Source organism: Urocitellus parryii, chromosome 16 (genome assembly GCF_045843805.1).
Source record: "Urocitellus parryii isolate mUroPar1 chromosome 16, mUroPar1.hap1, whole genome shotgun sequence".
NCBI classification, from domain to species: domain Eukaryota; kingdom Metazoa; phylum Chordata; class Mammalia; order Rodentia; family Sciuridae; genus Urocitellus; species Urocitellus parryii.
The window spans coordinates 21,959,856-21,978,903 of NC_135546.1; the positions used below are offsets into that span (position 1 = coordinate 21,959,856).

Genomic DNA, 19,048 nt, shown 5'->3' on the forward strand with positions numbered 1-19,048 from the left:
AAAATAAAGGTATTGTTTTCATATACAAAAAATAAATATTAAAACACATACCACTCACATTTACTGTGGAGGCAAGCAGGGGTTTCCATTCTTATATCAAATAATTTTGACTTCCAGTGAAAGTTAACAAGACAGAACAATTATAAACATATACACCCCCAAAACAATGGAGCATCTATGTTCAAACAGACTCTTCTCAAGTTTAAGGGCCAAGTAGACCACAAGACAATAATTGTGGGTGACTTTAACACACGTCTTTTACCACTGGATTGATCTTCCAAACAATATCCAGACAGAAGCTATAGAACTCAATAATACAATCAACAACTTAGATTTAACTGACATAAATAGAATATATCATCTTTCAACAGGCAAAGAGACTTTCTTCTCAGCAGCAAATGGATCCTTCTCTAAAATAGAGCATATGTCATGCCAAAAAGGAACTCTAAGCAATACAGAAAAGTAAAGATACTACCCTGCATTCTATCAGATCATAATGTTATGAAATTAGAAACCAATGATAAAAATAGAAGCTACTCCTATACGGGGAGACTAAATAATATGCTAGTGAAGAAACAATGGGTTGCAGAAAACATCAAAGAGGAGATTTAAAAATTCTTAGAGGTGAATGAGGACACAGATACAACATATCAAAATCTCTGAGACACTATGAAGGCATTACTAAGAGAAAGTTCATTGCATGGAGTTCATTCGTTAAAAAAGAGAAAGTCGAATAAATGACCTAAAATTACATCTCAAAGCCCTAGGAAAAACAATTAATCAACACCAAAAGCAGTAAAGGACAGAAAAGAATTAAAATCAGAGCTGAGATCAATGAAATTGGAACAAAAGAAGCAAATAAAAATTGACAAAGTGACTGGTAATGGTACCACCATTTGACCCAGCTATCCCACTCCCCAGTCTATACCTAAAGGACTTAAAAACAGCATACTACAGGGACACAGTCACAATGTTTTTAGCAGCACAATTCACAAGAGTTAAACTGTGGAGCCAACATAGATGCCCTTCAGTGGATGAATGGATAAAGAAAACGTGGCATTTGTACACAATGGAGTATTACTCAGTAATAAAAGAAAATAAAATCATGGCATTTGCAGGTAAATGGATGGCATTGGAGAAGATAATGATGAGTTAGTCAAACCCAAAATAACAAATGCTGAATGTTTTCTCTGATATAAGGAGGCTGACTCATAGTGGGGTAGGGAGGGGGAGCATGGGAGGAATAGATGAATTCTATTTTCGGCAGAGTGGTGGGAGGAATAGGGAGAGGAAAGGAATTAGCAAGGATGGTGGAATATAATAGACATCATTATCCAAAGTACACATATGAACACATGAATTGATGTCAACCTGCTTTATATACAGAGATATGAAAATTGTGCTGTATATGTGTGATAAGAATTGTAATATATTGTGCTGCAATATATTTAAATTTTTTTTAATTTTCAAATTAAAAGTTGGCTCTTTGAAAAACAAATACATTTGATAAAACCTTATCCATGCTACTGTAGAGAAGGAGAGAAATACTCCAATTACTAAAATCCATGATGAAAAAGGAAATATCACCATGACAATAACAGACATACAAAAGATAATTAGAAATTATTTTGAAAATTTGTACTGCAATAAAACAGAAAATATTGAAGTCATCAACAAATGTCTAGAATCATGTGACTTACAGAAACTGAGTAAGGTGAACAGATCATTTTCAAGCAATGAAATTGAAGACACCATCAAAATCCTACCAACCAAAAAATAAATAAATAAAGTCCAGGACTCAATGGATACAAGATCTTCAAAAAAGAACTAACACCAACACTCCTCAAATTATTCCATGAAATATAAAAAGAGGGAGCACTTCCAAACTCACTCTATAAGGCCAATATCTCCTTGATGCTAAAATTAGACAAAGGCTGAAAAGAAAGTGTACTTCAGAAAAATACCTCTAAAAATCAGAAGCAAAAATTCTGAGTAAAATTCTGGCAAATCAAATACAAAAACATATCAAAAAGATGGTTTATCATGATCAACTGGGATTCATCCCAGGGATGCAAGGTTGGTTCAACATACAGATATCAATAAATGTAATTCATCACATCAGGAGATTTAAACATAAGAACCTTATGATCATCTCAACAAATGCAGAAAAAGCATTTGACAAAATACAGCACTCCTTCATGTTCAAAACACTAGAAAATCTAGGGATAACAGGAACTTATCTCAACATTGTAAAGGCTATCTATGCCATGCCTCAGGCCAACATCATTCTAAATGGAGAAAAACTGAAGGCATTCCCTCTAACATCAGAAACAAGACAGGGATGCCCTCTCTCACACTTCTAATCAATATAGTTCTTGAAACACTGGCCAGAGCAATTAGATGAAAAAAATTAGAGAATAAGTATAGGAAAAGATGAACCTAACCCAGCACTATTTGCTGATGATATGATTCTGTACCTAGAAGACTCAAAAAACTCCACTAGAAAACTTCTAGAACTAGAATTCAGCAAAGTAGCAGGATATAAAATCAACACCCACAAATCAAAGGCATTTCTGTATATCAGTAACAAATCTTCTGAGAGAGAAATGAGAAAAACTACCCCATTCACAATATCCTCAATAAAAAATGATCCTTGGGAATCAACAAGAGGTGAAGGAACTATACAATGAAAACTATGAAACACTAAAGAGAAATCAAAGACCTTAGAAGTTGGAAAGATTTAACTTGATCTTGAATAGGCAGAATTAATATTATCAAAATGGCCCTACTACCAAAAGCACTATACAGATTTAATGCAATTCTGATCAAAATCCCAATGGCATTCCTCATAGAAATAGAAAAGCAATCATGAAATTTATCTGGAAAAATAAGAGACCCAGAATAGCTAAAGCAATCCTTAGCAGGAAAAGGGAGGCAAGTGGCATTGCTATACCAGACCTTAAACTATACTACAGAGCCACAGTAACAAAAACAGCATGGTTCTGGCATCAAAACAGGCTGGTAGACCAATAGCCCAGAATAGAGGACACAGAGACCAACCCACAAAACCTCAATTATCTTATATTAGACAAAGGTGCTAAAAATATGCACTGGAAAAAAGAGAGCATCTTCAACAAATGGTGCTGGGAAAACTGGAAATCCATATGCAGCAAAATGAAATTGAATCCCTCTCTCTCACCATGCATAAAAGTTAACTCAAAATGGATCAATTATCTAGGAATTAAACCAGAGACTCTCCAAATAGAAGATAAAGTAGGCCTTATCTCCATCATGTGGGATTAGGCTACAGCTTCCTTAATAACACTCCTATAGCACAGGAATTAAAACCAAGAATCAACACATGGGATGGATTGAAACTAAAGATTTTTATAAAAAAAAAACAATAGAAAGAGAGCCTACTTTCTGGGAGCAATTTTTTACCCCTCATACATCAGATAGAGCACTAATATCTAGGGTATATAAAGAACTTGAACGTCTTAACACCAAAAATAATCCAATCAATAAATGGGCCAAGAACCTGAAAAAACACTTCTGAGAAGAGGATATACAATCAATCAACAATTATATAAAAAAATGCTCATCATCTCTAGCAATCAGAGAAATTCAAATTAAAACCACTGTAAGATACCATCTCACTCCAGTCAGAAGGGCAGATATTATGAAGACAAACAACAATAAGTGTTGTCGACGATGTGGGGGAAAGGTACACTCATACATTGCTGGTGGGACTGCAAATTCGTGCAGCCAATTTGGAAATCAGTATGGAGATTCCTTGGAAATCTGGGAATGGAAACACCATTTGACCCAACTTTTTCCTCTTCTTGGACTATACCAAGAAACAAAAAGAGCACACTACAGGGACACAGCCAGGTCATTGTTTATAACAGCACAATTCACAATAGATAAACTATGGAGTCAACCTAGATGCCCTTCAGTGGATGAATGGATAAAATGAAATGTGGCTTATATACACAATGGAATATTACTCATCATTAAAAAAGAACAAAATCATGGCACTTGTATGTAAATGGATGGAGTTGGAGAAGATAATGCTAAGTGAAGTCAGCCATTCCCCCCAGAAAAATGCCGAACGTTTTCTCTGATATAAGGAGGATGAATAATAGTGGGTTAGGGAGGGGGAGCATGGGAGGAATAGATGAATTCTAAATAGGGAGAGGGGTGGAAGGGAAAGGGAAGACACAGGGGATTAGCAAGGATGATGGAATGTGATGGACAACTTTATACAAAGTTCATGAAAATTTGAAATATGAAAAATTGTGCTCTATGTGAAATAAGGATTGTAATGCATTCCACTGTTGTCATGTATTTAAAAAAATAATAAAAACCATAAAAAATCATGATCTAAGAAACATCTAGAAAAAAGAAAGAAAAAGAAAGAAAGAAAGAAAGAAAGAAAGAAAGAAAGAAAGAAAGAAAGAAAGAAAGAAAGAAAGAAAGAAACTGACTGAGATAGGATGCATTTGGTGCTACATACCTGATATATCCAGTGGTCTGGAAGTTGAGGCACGGGGATCAGAATTGTGAAACTTACCATACCAACAGAGTGAAACCCTGCCCAAATTTAAAAATAAATAGACAGTAGTAATTTTTAAAATTATGAAAAAATTAAATTTTTTAAATAAAAATTTTAAAAGGACTGAGGATAGTGTTCAGTAATAGGGCACCCTTGTTCCAATCCCCAGTTTCACAAAAGGAAAAAAAGAAAGAAAAAAAGTCCTTTTCAAAGTTACAGAAAAAAATATTTTTAAATTTATACATTGTATATATGAAAACAAAAATTCTATTTCTCAAATGACTCCATTAAAGAGAACAAGGAGAAGTGACAGATGTAAGAAACCAATTGCCTCACCCTTAACCAAACTCTTCTAAGAAAGGAGAACAGAGACTACAAGAGAAACGCAGGCAAGAGCCCTGAACAGCCCCTTCAAACAGCAGGTATCTAAATGTCCCTTCATCACAAAGCAATCAACGTCTTTATAAAGGAGGGACTATACCATAAAGTCACAATGAACACAAATTGAGACAATGTTGAAGAACATGTGGGGTTATCATGAAGGTCCACAGAAACAGACGTGGAACCTAGAGCACCTGTTCATATGGGGACACAGCACACTCCTCCAGAGCGGAGACCCGGGGTCTGGTGAAAGAGGATGTGCATTTGGTAATAGATAAATAATAAACTATGGAAAATAACCATTTCTGGCCATCAGTCACATTTTGTTTGCCATATTGCATACAGTTTGACAAATACTATGAACACCATGTCAGTTTTATATAGCTGTCACATAAATGTCACATTTCACATATAAGCATACTTAAATAGTACGTCTTCAGAATTTGGAAAAAAATACAAATTCAGATAAGCACATAACAGACTGAATTACACACCCTGGGAATAGATGATAGGACTCCTCATTATAAAGAGGACAGCTTCCCTCAGGTTCATCTATGATAACACCCCATCAAAATTTCACCATGATTTCCTTTTCATTGAAGAAGGGACCAAAGCAAACAGTTTGAAAATTCTCCTGGAAGGTTGAATTGATATGAAATTAGCCAATAATTCTGAACTCTAAGAGCAAAAGTAGAAGCTATCATTACCAGGCAGTAATGCATGTTATAAAATTATCATATTGCAGAAATTTGAGGACCAAAAAAAAAACACAATGCAGAAATTTCATAGATGACTCCATATGTACGTAAATGTCAATTTTATTATGAAGTGCAATTAAAAGGCCTAGCTAAGTGCAACCATCTCCAACAGAGGATTTGATGTGAATTAACAAGACAACCCAATGTGAAGGGTGGCGTGGGAACTGGAGGTGCAGAGCACTGGTAGGGCTTGGGGGCAGGACATGTGTGGTACTGGATTACACTCCAGCATCCCAAAGAAGCACATATTGAGTAGGATTATGTCTCAAAATTATACCAGAATGGGAGGCTCCTGGATTCCCTTCACACATGGATACACCAAATAAACACCTACTTCTGTTATGAGTCCCTTTTAAATAAAGTTATATTGGACTGAGAGACCTATGCATTGGACCACTCCGAAAATCTCTACAATCCAAAGGGCAGGCAAAGTTGGGGGATACGTGGGCATTAGTCCTGCCTTGAGCAATGTGCCACATAATTGGGACAGAATACCCCAATCCAGTGTCACCCAGAGTAGAGGAAAACTGATTGGCGTCACAAATGGAACATGTGGGACACGAAATGACTTGTAGCTGGAAACAGAATTTGTCTGATGCTCATTGAAGAAAGAGCTGGATATACACAAGTATCAGGATGAGAGAAAGGGGGTGATTTTCGATGGCTGTGGAGGGTCATGAGCTTCATCCATGGGACCAGGGCAGAGGGGAGTGAGGTCAAGGGTCCCAGTTTATCCATAGAAGGGATTTGCAGCATGATCTGCAAACTGTGGTTGCTAACAGCTGAGCTCCTCCCTAGCTAGTCCCAAGGGTAGACAGGACAAATGCAGTCCACGCAGCAGCCCTGCCTGAGCCCTCTCCCCCCTACCTCAGTAATAACTCCAGGTCTAGCCAGTTCTTTCTGGAAGGAGTATGTCCAGGTACTCAGGGTCCCAACATTTTCCCCATCTCATGGACTCCATCCTAACCCACCAAGCTTTGGGAGCAGTGGCAACTGTGCATGTGCATATCTTAGAAAGGAGGGGCTTCACATTAGTGTGCAAGTACTTCCCTGGACTATGATCCCCCCTCCCAGGAGTGAAGCAAAAGCTGTCAAAAGCACAGCTCCCTGTTTCTTTCTAGAATAGGCTCACACCACCTTCTTGCAGTGAGCACAGGCAGCCTGGGTTCTAACAAATTGCATCAGGAATTCAGCCCCCAGCTGTGCGTTTGATTGGGAGTCCAGGAAAGACAACTCAAGGTTTTCCTAATTTGGTAAATAACTCCATAGACTCCAATGCACTCGGCTCCTATCTGCCTTTGTTAACCATAGAGGCCTTGAGATTACCTGCCCCCTGGGACCCCTGCACCTGCAGATGAATGGGAGGGTCCTATCTTCTCCATGCAGTGCTCTGAACCTCCACCTTCCCACAGACTCCAACACCTTTGGCAGCATCCAATAGGGGAGTGGTTTAGTAAATTCTGGAATGTACCTAAAGACATTTCCTTATCTGGCTAAGATGCTATAAAGTTGGATCTATGGACCTTTTAAGTACTTTTTATCTTTTTCTGTTTTATTCATCCTTTTTAGTTATACATGAGCATAGAGTCAATCTGATAAAATTATCCAAACATAAAATATACCTATATACCTTATTCTCCTTAGTACCCCATTCGTGTGGGTGTGCATGATGGACCAATTCACTTAGGTATTTTCATATATTTAAATAGGAACATTATGGTTGATTCATGCTACTGTCTTTCCTGTTCTTATCTCCCCTCCCTTCCTGTTGTTCCCCTTTGTCTAATCTACTGAATTTCTGTTTGTGCCCCCCCCTGTTCCTTGTGATGTAGATATCACTTATCAGGGAAAACATGTGACTTTTGGTTTTGGGGGATTGCCTTATTTTACTTTAGAATGATAATCCCCACATCTATGCATTTACTGACTAATGTTATGAAGTCATCCTTTTTTAAAGCTGAGTAATATTCCACCATGTATATATATCACAATTCCTTTATCTACTCATCTGTTGTTGGGCATTTATGCTGGCTCCATAGCTTAGCTATTGTGAGTTGTGCTATCATAAACATTGATGTGGCTGTGTCCCTGTAGTATGCTGATTTTATCCTCTTTATGCTGAGGAGTGGCATGACTGAGTCAGATGGTGGTTCCAGTCTGAGTTTCTTAAGGAATCTCCATCCTGCTTTCCAGAGGGGTTGCACCAATGTGTTGTTTCTGTAACAAGGTGTGAGCATTCCCTGTCCCCCACATCCTCACCAATTTAATGTTACTGGATTATTGATAATTGCCATTCTGACTGGAGTGAAAGAGAAGCTCAGTGCAGTTTTAATTTGCATTTCCCTAATTGCTAGATACATTACCTTTTCAGTATTTATTTTTTAAAATATTTTTTCAAGTTGGAGTCAGACCCAATACCTTTATTCTATGCATTTATTTTTCTGTGGTGTTGAAGATCGAACCCAGGGCCTCACACTTGCTAGGCAAGTGCTCTACGGCTAAGCCCCAGCCCCAGTCCCCATCTTCAGTATTTTTACTTTTGCTTCACAGTAACAGCAGCCCAGGTATTTGGAGGACCAGTTTTGTTGCATTTGTGAAATGGGAACATTTCTCTTGAAGGAAGACTGAGAAGGTAAAGCCACATGCCCAGGATTCCAGGGATGAGCAGTGCCCGGTTGTCTGACCCATGCTGAGAAGATTATGTGGGTGAGAAGAAGGAAAGAGACGGGGACACCTTGGGACCAGAACCCCTCCTTCCCCCATGAGGGATATTATTCTTGCTCTTAGTTTTCTTAAACAAAATTAAAAATTTTCCTAAGCTACCTGTACCACTAGAAATAGGTCCCTGGATGGAGCTCAGATTTGTCTTGAGAGGCAAGGAAAAGGGAATAACCAACCCAGTGGTTCCAATAACTAACAAGCTAGACCTTGGGCTCCTTGGGGGCAAAATACTGGGTTTTACCCAATAATTAACAATCCAACAGCACCTGATACCCAATTAACAAGGGGGTGGAGAATTAGATTAGTGGGTGTGGGGGTGTGTGAGTGGCCAGCTGCAGGAGCTTGCCTCTGAGTGCATTCCTTGCATCTGGGAGGTTTTTCAACACCACTGAGATAAACAAAGTGGCAAAAAATTGGGAAAACCCTGTGCAATATTCTAGCCAGGAAAATTCATGAGCACTTTAAAAGCATCTTAATGTTTACACTCAGTCAAATGTGCCTCAATCCGAATGAAACCATTTGAAAAAAGTTGTCAACATGAAAAGCTTCTGAAATCTGCTGGTTTGTGGATCACTGCAAATCCATATGAGTCTATGGCTAAATACATAAGTAAAAATAGAAATCTAATAAGGAGGATTTTCTTAAGACTTCTGTCCTGAAAACACTGCCCTATGTGCTTTGATAACTAAATGATCATTTAATCATTCCTCTAGCAACACTTGAGGTCCATAAAGAACTGTGGAACACGTCTGGTTGGGACAGCAATGCTGGGATACCAAGAAGAAAGTTACTCTGAACCTCAAAGGAAAAGATTCATAAATCACCAGAATGCAGGGATGCCCACAAAATATTTGAAATTAAACACAAGGGACTGGGGTTGTGGCTCAGTGACAGAGCACCTGCCTAGCACCTGTGAGGCACTGGGTTCAATCCTCAGCACCACATTAAATAGAAATATATAAAATAAAGTTATACTGTCCAACTAAAAACTATTTTTAAAAATAAAGATCAGATTTATATTTAAAAAAGCCACTCCCTGCAATGCACCATTTCTCCCTAGACAAGCTTCCTGTACCCCCAAATACAAGCATGATGTGAGCAAGCTTAGAAAAATGGGTGAGAAAGTACAGAAGTCTGATCTGGCCCCATCTCTAGTCTACCCCAATTAATTGTCCCTCTCCAAATAGCAACAACTCAGACCATATATTTGCTGTCTCTCTCTTTAGGGCTTTCTCACATGTTTTTCCTTTCTTTCTTCTTGTGGTGCTGGGGATAGAACCTGGGACCTTGTGCATGCAGGGCAAGCACGTTACGGACTTCACTGAATTCCCAGCTCCTCAAGTTCTTTACTGAATGTGTATCTGCTTTTCTAAATAGGTGTATCCATGCACCTGACAAATGAAGTTCTTTCCTGCCATGAAAACCAAGGAACCTACTTTTTCGGAGCTGTTGTCCCTGTCTCTCCCTGGAGTCCCTTCCCATTACACAACCTCACACAGCCAGAGTCAGACTTGAGCTTTGGAATTGTGTGGGGTTTTTATTGTTTGGGGTGTGATATCACATATATCACTGGAGGATGGTAACCAGCAGCTATGCACTTTTTTTTAATAAGCAAAGGACAAGGTTTGGTAGCCCACATCTGCAAGGCCAGGCATTTGGGAGGCTGCTTCAGGAGGATCTCAAGTCGGAGGCCACAGTTGGCCTCTTAGCAAGACCCTGCCTCAAAATAAAATATTCAAAGTTCTGATATTGGGTGAGTCTTCATGAACAATGAAGGGTCAGAATTCCTGTTTCAAGAGTCTCCCTTTAGGATGCTGTGTGTAAGTGTGTGACTCTGACCTTCCAACAGGACCTTAGCAGTTTCTGGTGTCTACCTGTATTAATAAATAGATTAAATGAAGTGAGTAAATAACTAAAGCAAGAAAACATCTGACACTGTAGCTGGTTATGATCCCAGGGATATGGAGGTTATGTTGTGTTTCTTGGCTCTTGTGTACATGCAAGAGAGGATTTTAGTTAATACATAAAAAGTAATCAAAGTACAGCAATGTTTATTGGTTCAGAATCACTATCATGAAATCGGGATGAAAACAGTAAGGCTTCTCTTACATCTGTAGACCTCACACCCCTTTGATCCTGAAGTTTATGGGAGATGCTGTGGGTGATTCCAGAATTCTGCCCATGGACCAATTCCTACTCTTAACTGGCATTAGGATGACATTGTGTTTGTAGTTTCCTACTCCACATGGTCTTGTCCAGAGACACCAAAGCAAAACCCGAGTGTGTGTGTGTGTGTGTGTGTGTGTGTGTGTGTGTGTGTGTGTTTGTGAATTTTACTATGATAAAAATTTTATTATGGCAGCTATTATGAAAACAAACAACAAGTGTTGGCGAGGATGTGAGGGAAAAGCACACTCATACACTGCTGGTGGGACTGCAAATTGGTGCAGCCAATATGGAAAGCAGTATGAAGGTTCCTTGGAAATCTGAGAATGGAACCACCATTTGACCCAGATCTCCCGTTGAGCCAACCTAGATGCCCTTCGGTGGATGAATGGATAAAAAAATTTGCATTATATATACACAATGGAATTTTATTCAGCAATAAAATAATAAAACCATGTGTATGGGGGAGATTATGGTCTTGTTCTCTTGGTTTCTGACTTTTAGGGAATAGAGTTTTTCTGAGATTCTCACCAGTATCTTTGCCTTTGTCAAAGGGGTATTGCAACTTACTTCTATGTCTTGCTGTCTAACTTTTGTGGTTTTCCAATATGAGGTATGAGGTTGAAGTGGATTATAAGTGGATATTTTTAATGTAGGAGTTCACTAATTACTATTAGAAGCAACAGATGAGCTCAGAACAGTAATAAAATTTAATATCATCAGTTATTTATGTGCATAAGAAATTAAGTAGCAAACATAAAATTAAAGACAGTTCTAATGACCATAATATCAAAAGCAAAATACTTGGGAATTTTTCAAGAAATGTGAACACTTGAACATTTAACATGGCTTGTTTTTAGAAAATATAACATTTTCCCTAAGCCACCTTCTTTTTTTGTGGTGACCTTAACTCATAGAAAAAAAGATAGGAATTAAAAGTTTCCCCAGTGATCCTGAAGACAGGACTTAGGTATGGTCTACCAGTGAGCTCTATCATCATCCCATTTTTTATTTTTCTTTGAGATATGGTCTTGCCAATTTAGTGAGGCTAGACTCAAAGTTGTGACCCTGAAGGCTCGACTTCCAGGGCAGCTCAGGTTACATGCATGTGCCATCACAACCCTGGTAGGGATTAGTCTTTTTTGTTTTCTTTACTTGTAGTAGACAGAGTAACTTATTTTATATATTTATTTTTATATGGTGCTGAGGATTGAACCCAGTAGATGGGATACAATTTCTCATTTTTCTCAGTATACATATTGTAGAATCACATGGGTCATACAGTCACATACATACATAAAGCAATAATGTCTGTTTCATTCTCTTATTTCCACATCCCCTGCCTTCCCCTCCTTTCACTTTCCTCTATCTAATATAAGTTAATGTGATTCTTGTTTCTTTTCAATTACAATTCTTAATACACATATATACCACAATTTTTGTATGTTTTTTAATGTAACGTATGTTGACACCCAATTCAAGTCTTCATACATTTTTGGATGTATGACACATTCTACCAGCCTTGCTAATCCCCATCCCCCTCCCTTTTTCTCCCACCCCTCTGCCCTATCTAGAATTCATCTATTCCTCCTATGCTCCCCCTTCTTAGTATATTATGGGTCAGCTCCCTTATGTCAAGGAAATATTTGGCATTTGTTTTTTTTTATTTTTTCATTTTAGGGGGGAGGGCATTGGCTAACTTCACTTATCATTATCTTCTCCACCTCCATCCATTTACATGCAATTTCCACGATTTTATTCTTGTATTGCTGAGTAAAATTACATTGTGTATATATGCCACATTATTTTTATCCTTTCATCCACTGAAGGGTATCTATGTTGGCTCCATAGTTTAGCTATTGTGAATTGTGGTGCCATAAACTTTTATGTGGCTGTGTCCTTGTACTATGATGTTTTTAAACCTTTGTGCTTAGACTGAGGAGAGGGATAGGTGGGTCAAATGGAGGTGCCATTCCCATATTTCCAAGGAATCTCCATACTTCTTTCCTAATTGGCTGCACCAATTTGCAGTCCCACCAGAAGTGTATGTGTGTGCCATTTCCCCACATCCTCACCAACACTTATTGTTGTTTGTCTTCATAATAGCTGCATTATGACTGGAGTGAGATGATATCTTAGAGTAGTTTTGATGTGCATTTTTCTGATTCCTAGAGATGATGAGCATTTTTTATATATTTATTGATTGTATATCCTCTCCTGAAAGGTATGTGTTCAGGTCCTTAGCCCACTTGTTGATCAGGCTATTTGTTTTTTTATCTACCGGGATCATATAAGTCCTCTATCCTGGACCACAGCTGCTTCATTTGCTTCCTCATATTATGAAGCTTCCAGCTTCTTGGACTGAGCTGTTACCAGTTTCCCAGTGTTGCCATCCTATTGGCAAACATTTGGTGACTATTACTCCCAGGATTATATGAGTAAATATAATAAGTTCCCTTCTGTGTACATATGTACATTTTTTGTGTATCCTATTTTTCTGAAGAATCCTAAAAATACAGGCATATTCTCAATGTCTGGGTCATATTGCATCTCTAGTTATAATTTTTTGAAAAAAACCCTAATAGTTGTTTTAATGTCTATTCAAATTTATATTCCTGGCAAGGATGTCCATGTGTTTCTTTTTCTGTATATCCTCTGCAGTATGTGTTACCCTCCAAAATTTTGAGGATTGAGCCCACAAACGTGTGGTTATATCTCATTGTGATATAACCTGAAAGCATAACAATTCCAGAAGAAAATGAGAATTTTTTTTTGCCATTGGTGTTGGCAATGGTTTTAGTTAGAAAATGCAGAGACTGTGCAAGGAAAAACGGCTGAGACTATATAAAGCTAAAAATGCTTCTATACTGCAAAGGAATCAATCAATGAAATGTAAAAGTAGACTGGGTTAAAGAAAATCTTTTCTAGCCCCATGTCTGAAAAAGCTCAACATCCAAAATATAAGAAACTTACACAACTCACCAAAATTTAATATAAACCCCTCATAACCTAATTTAAATATGGTAAAATACTTAGATTCTGCCCTAAAAATTAAACAAGTGTTTAAAGACATATGAAAGTTACTCAAGATCACATATTAGGCTACATAAAATGATAATTTAGCTTTTCTGCTTCATTTGTCTCACAGGATTATGGGTACACACTCTCCATCCTTCAAGGGGCATCTTGAGATAAATTAGCAAAATGCCAGGTTCTCATTTTCCCTCATTATTCTTCCTCATTATTCCATCTTAATTGCTAAGAAAATCTCGAGTCTGGAAAACAACAAAATATAGATAAATTGCTAGATAATCATCAACTTTGAAAATTACTTCAGAAATCAATAAATACATTAGTAGACCCAGATGTGAAGAAATATAAAATAGACCTACAAATTAACATTTTAACTTTACAACTGCTCAAAAAATACTTGCAGTTATGCTGATATGGGAGCACATGTCACTAGTCTTCACTACCTCGAGGCCACAGCAGGAGGAGGATTTAGGCTAAGGAATTTGAGGCCAAAATGGGGAAAACCCAGCTCTAAAAATTGACCCACCAAAAAAACAAACAGTAATCACATTTTTAAAAAGGAGCCTTTACGGTTGATTTCTATGAAACATGTAATAAGGATCAGTAACCATAATTCATGATCACGTCTAAATGTAGAAGAAGTAAATTGACTAATTCTTTCTGTAAGGCCAGAAATCCAGCTAACACAGAATAAGAATGGAAATTGCAGACCATCTATTTATAGATGTTGATGCAGATATTCAAAACCCCTAGCAAACTGAGAACAACAAAAAGAATGATTGGACTTCATGACCAAGAGGGACATGTCAAAAGGGAAGTTTCCAAAAACCATTTTGATAGAGCAAAGCTTTTGGCAAATCACTTACCAAATTACAGTAAAACCTATGGCCAATTATGACCAGAGGAAAATTCTTTTTCAATCCACTTAAAGACAGCTATGAACTGTTTTCATACTTAATGGTGTGAACTGAAGTGTTTATCAATTTATTTTTAGGAAAAATTATGTTTTTCTCACTTCTAAATATTGTTTGAGAATATTAAATGGTATTTTATACATCAAAAATCAAATAGCATATGCAGATGATACTATCTTTCTATAATGTTTCTAAGCAATATCCATGAACTAATGAAACATAGGAATTAGTTCAATAATGTCATGGGTTAAATGGTCTACATTAAATCATTTAAATTATATACACTAGCAATGAGCAGTGTTAAAATCGAGGCACAATCCATTCACAAATATAGGGAAAATAATCTAAATGAAAGTATTAACAAAAGAATTGTTCACTGCAAAGTAAAAAATTAAGGTGAAAATAAGATGCAAAAAAGATCATGGAAACAAAATGGGAAAACTGTTAATATTCAATGATTAAAAGATTGATTTGGGGTTTTAAGGGTTGATAGGCTTCCTTCAGATTAGTTCGTGGGTTGGGGCCAGGCTTCCTCCTCAGGTCTGGCCTGGTGCGGTGCCGGGCTTCCTCCTCTGATCTGATATGTATTCTATATATGTGAGTTAATTTATTAATTGTGTTATTGAGCTCTATAGTTTTTTTATTCAATTTTTGTTTGGAAGATCTATCCAGTGGTGAGAGAGGTGTTTTAAAGTCACTCCAGATCACGTTGTGGTCAATTTGACTCTTGAACTTGAGAAGAGTTTGTTTGAACATAGGTGCCCCATTTTTGGGGGGCATATATATTGAAGATTTTTACATCTTGTTGGCATATGGTTCCCTTGAGCAGTATGAGATGTTCTTCTTTATCTATTTTGATTAAATTTGGCTTGAAGTCTACTTTATTTAATAGAAGTATGGAGACCTCTGCTTGCTTTCAAGGTTCATGTGAGTGATATGCTTTTTCCCAATCTTTCACCTTCAGTCTGTCTTTTTCTGAGTTTCCTGGGGGCAGAATATGGTTGGATTTTTTTTAACACAGGCTACTAGCCTATGTTTTTTGATTGGTGTGTTTAAGCCGATATCATTTAAGGTTACTATTGAGATATGGTCTGTATTTCCAGCCATCCTTGTTTATTTTTGCTACTTGACTTGAAATGTTAATTATTCTTTAATTTTTAATTGGTATCTACATATAGGATCCAACATTTTAATTGAATATGTGTAGTGTTCAAATAAGTGCAATTTCTACCTTCTAAAATATCATTGTGAAGTTTGAAACCTGTGAAGTCTTCTTAGAATGTCCAGAGTCTAATAATTACTTATACAATTCAAAATATGGGCTATAAAATCTAAGAGTTACTTTTCCCTCTTATCTACTTTTTGACACTCCTTGCCAACTGTCTCTAAAAAAAAAAAAGATATAAAATGCTTTTCTCATTTGTGGTTCTTTGTGATCAACTTTTTCAGCTTCAACATATGAGTGCAAACATACAGGATTTGTGAAATATGAAAAATTACTAGAAAAAGACAGTCTCCCATGGTAAATCCAGAAAAAAGAATATAAATTTAAAAATTGTAAACTAGAATCCCAGTGCCCTAGGAGGCTAAGAAAGGAGGATGGTGAGTTCAAATCCAGAAACAGCAAGGCCCTGAGTAACTTGGTAAGATGCTGTCTCTAAATAAAATACAAAATAGGAGTGGAGATGTGGCTCACTGGTTGAGTGCCCATGAGTTTAATCCCTGGTACCCCCCAAATATTTCAGGGTTCACATTAAATCACTAGGCCTTAGTTATTTTTGGTGAGATCTATATATAAATGCCATATGCCAATTCTTATAAATTTATTTTATGTAAGACAAATATTATATAAATATTTTTATAGTATAAGCTTACATTGATCTATATTAGCATGTAAAAAATAGCTTAAAAATGCTTTTAGGTGAGGCTGAATGCCTGCAATCCCATCAGCTGAGGAGTCAGAGGATTACAAGGCCAAAGCTCAGTAACTTAGAAAGATTTTCTCCCAATATAAAAATTGGCTGGTGAGCTAATTTAATGAGTAAATGCCCTGGGATCAATCTGGGGTACAGAGGAAAGGAGCAGGGTTTTAAAATTGCTTTGTCTCAACAACAAAAAGACATGTGAAATTTAAAACCAAAAACTACATTCTATCACTTTTCTGTGACACACAGAATCTGCTTCAATTCATTTTAAACATTTGAATCTTACACAATCTAAGTTTTCTAACACTCAATAAATGACATGTTTTAATCACATGTGTCTCCAGGCCATTAGATGAATTTAAGATCAGTGTAGCTGAGGAATCTGCAATCATACAAACTGGAGTGTGCAGGTGCCATGAATTTGCAGTAATAGTCAAGAACTCATGGATGGGTTGTTTATTGCCTTGAAACTGTTGGAAAATTGTTTTCTGATGATCAACTTCTATACTAATATTGGGAAAAACTTAGACCCTTTCCTGATAGTATGCTTCAAATAAAGGGACACATTTCATTCAATAATGAGGAGAACTAATCATCATACAGGTAGTGGCCAGGAGAAAGCACAGTCTGGTCATTCTGCTAGCTCCAGCTTTGAACCACAATCATCACTAAATGATGTGCATCAAGTATATATGATTAAAATTGTTTAAATGCACCATGGTAGTGTTGTGAAGAAATATCTATAGTCATGTCCCTGCTGAGGTTCCATTGTTGTTAAGAAGCATCCTGGAGAATGGAAATGATTCACAGATGACTGAAATCCTGAGCTATGTACCTTCCCAGCTGTGCACATTATGCCTGGCACAACATAGTCCAGGAGATCATGAGACATAACACAAGCTCTCTGACATCAAGGAGGTAATCTGAGAAACACCCCTCAAACAAGGATCTACGGAGTGATACTTCCAGCTTGGTCCACAGATGCACTATTGTACTGGGCACTCATGTCTTTTATGCACTGTAGAAATCAAGCTGCCCCCTAGAGTGGGCATTCTGTGTGGAAGGATATGTAAATCACAGGGAATCTAACACAGATTTCTGAAATAGGTTACATTTGAAGAATAAACATATGGTAAGAAGAAGGAAAGACAAAGGGAGGAGATGAGAAAAAACAGATCACACATGAAAAGAAAATTTTCAAAAAAAAAATCAGAACTTTTGTTTGTTAGAGCTTATAGTAAAGACTCCCTTTAGTATCTGGATCCAGAAAGGAGTCATGTTAGATATGGTGCTGTCACTAAAGTCAGGAGAGACTGTGTGATACATGCAGCATCATCTGTGTTGCAACCATCTAGTGAGGACTGCTCAGGCAGTGGACAGGAGCTGGTGGTCAGGACAGAAGTAGAGAGAATTACAGGAGAAGGACACCCCACTGCAAGTCAGGGTTATTTGGACACACTGGGTGGGCACATTCCAGGGTGAAAGTGAGAGGAAGAGGCATCTCTTCTTCCATATGCAATCTGAGCACCATCCTGTTAATAACTGGAGAGGAAATAGGATCTGTCACCCCTAACAACACATGTGCAGACTTACAGCTTGGGGTTGTCCTCATCACAGAGCTCAGCTTCACCACTACTGCCAACCCTCCCCATGTCCTCTTGTATAAACTAACAGACAAAAGGGAGAAGGAGAATTGAGACTGGTCTTCCTTCAAGCAAGTGGGCTTGGGAATGAAGTCAGCCTAGGCAGAAACCTCTGACCTGTGGCTCTTTGTGTGCTGGGAATCTATGAAGAGCACTAGGGAGAAATGACTGACACCGCAGAGAGAGCAACACCATCACACAGCCCCTCTGCTGCAAAACACACCCTCCAGTAACACTACGAACAAACCCTGGGCAAGACTTGACTGAATGAATGGCAGCTCTTCGTGAGAAGTAGATATGAGAAACATGGCTTGCTTTTATAAATTTTCAGGGTTTTAAAATACAGCTCAGGATTCACACTTACATCTATAATATTTATATTACTATCATTTTAAATTTCTCCTGAGAAAAGCAACTAGAAGAGAAATTGTTCCTTAAAGTCAAGATAGAAGAAGCCCCAGAGGTGCTGCTCTGTGGGCACAAGTGCATGGACTACTGGATACAGGGCATAGGTTAATGGCATCTGCGAGGCAGGCCACTCCCCATGCTAGGTGTGTGAGTAGCAAACTGCTTACCCCATCGGCAAAGTTCTGGGCACGAAGCCATGTGTTGCACACCCACTCTTTGATTGTTCACCCCTAGGACAGTTAGCAGACATTGCATTGGTTACTCTCTATATTTTGCTTAGGCACTGCCTGAGTACATATACATGGTAACTGCACAATAAAATCAGGCCTGCTTCCTGATTGATCTCTGGAGGTCTTGATTAGAGACTCCACAGTCACACTCTCCTCTACTCTGTTCTGAGGAGCTCCTCAGGTATGAGAGAGCCCATGCATTTCTCTGCAGAACCCAATCTCTCATTACTGGGAAACCCACAGGCTCCTGCAGGAGGGTGTGTTTTCCCTGACTGATATTGCAATGGAAGAGTCAAGTTCTCCTTTCATCTTTT

General features: G+C 37.9%; 1 pseudogene; it reads right to left on the reverse strand.

The window, feature by feature from the left end:
* Nucleotides 1–18,105, reverse strand: part of LOC144250624 (uncharacterized) — a 30,876-nt pseudogene extending 12,771 nt beyond the window's left edge.
* Nucleotides 18,106–19,048: the final 943 nt, after the last annotated feature.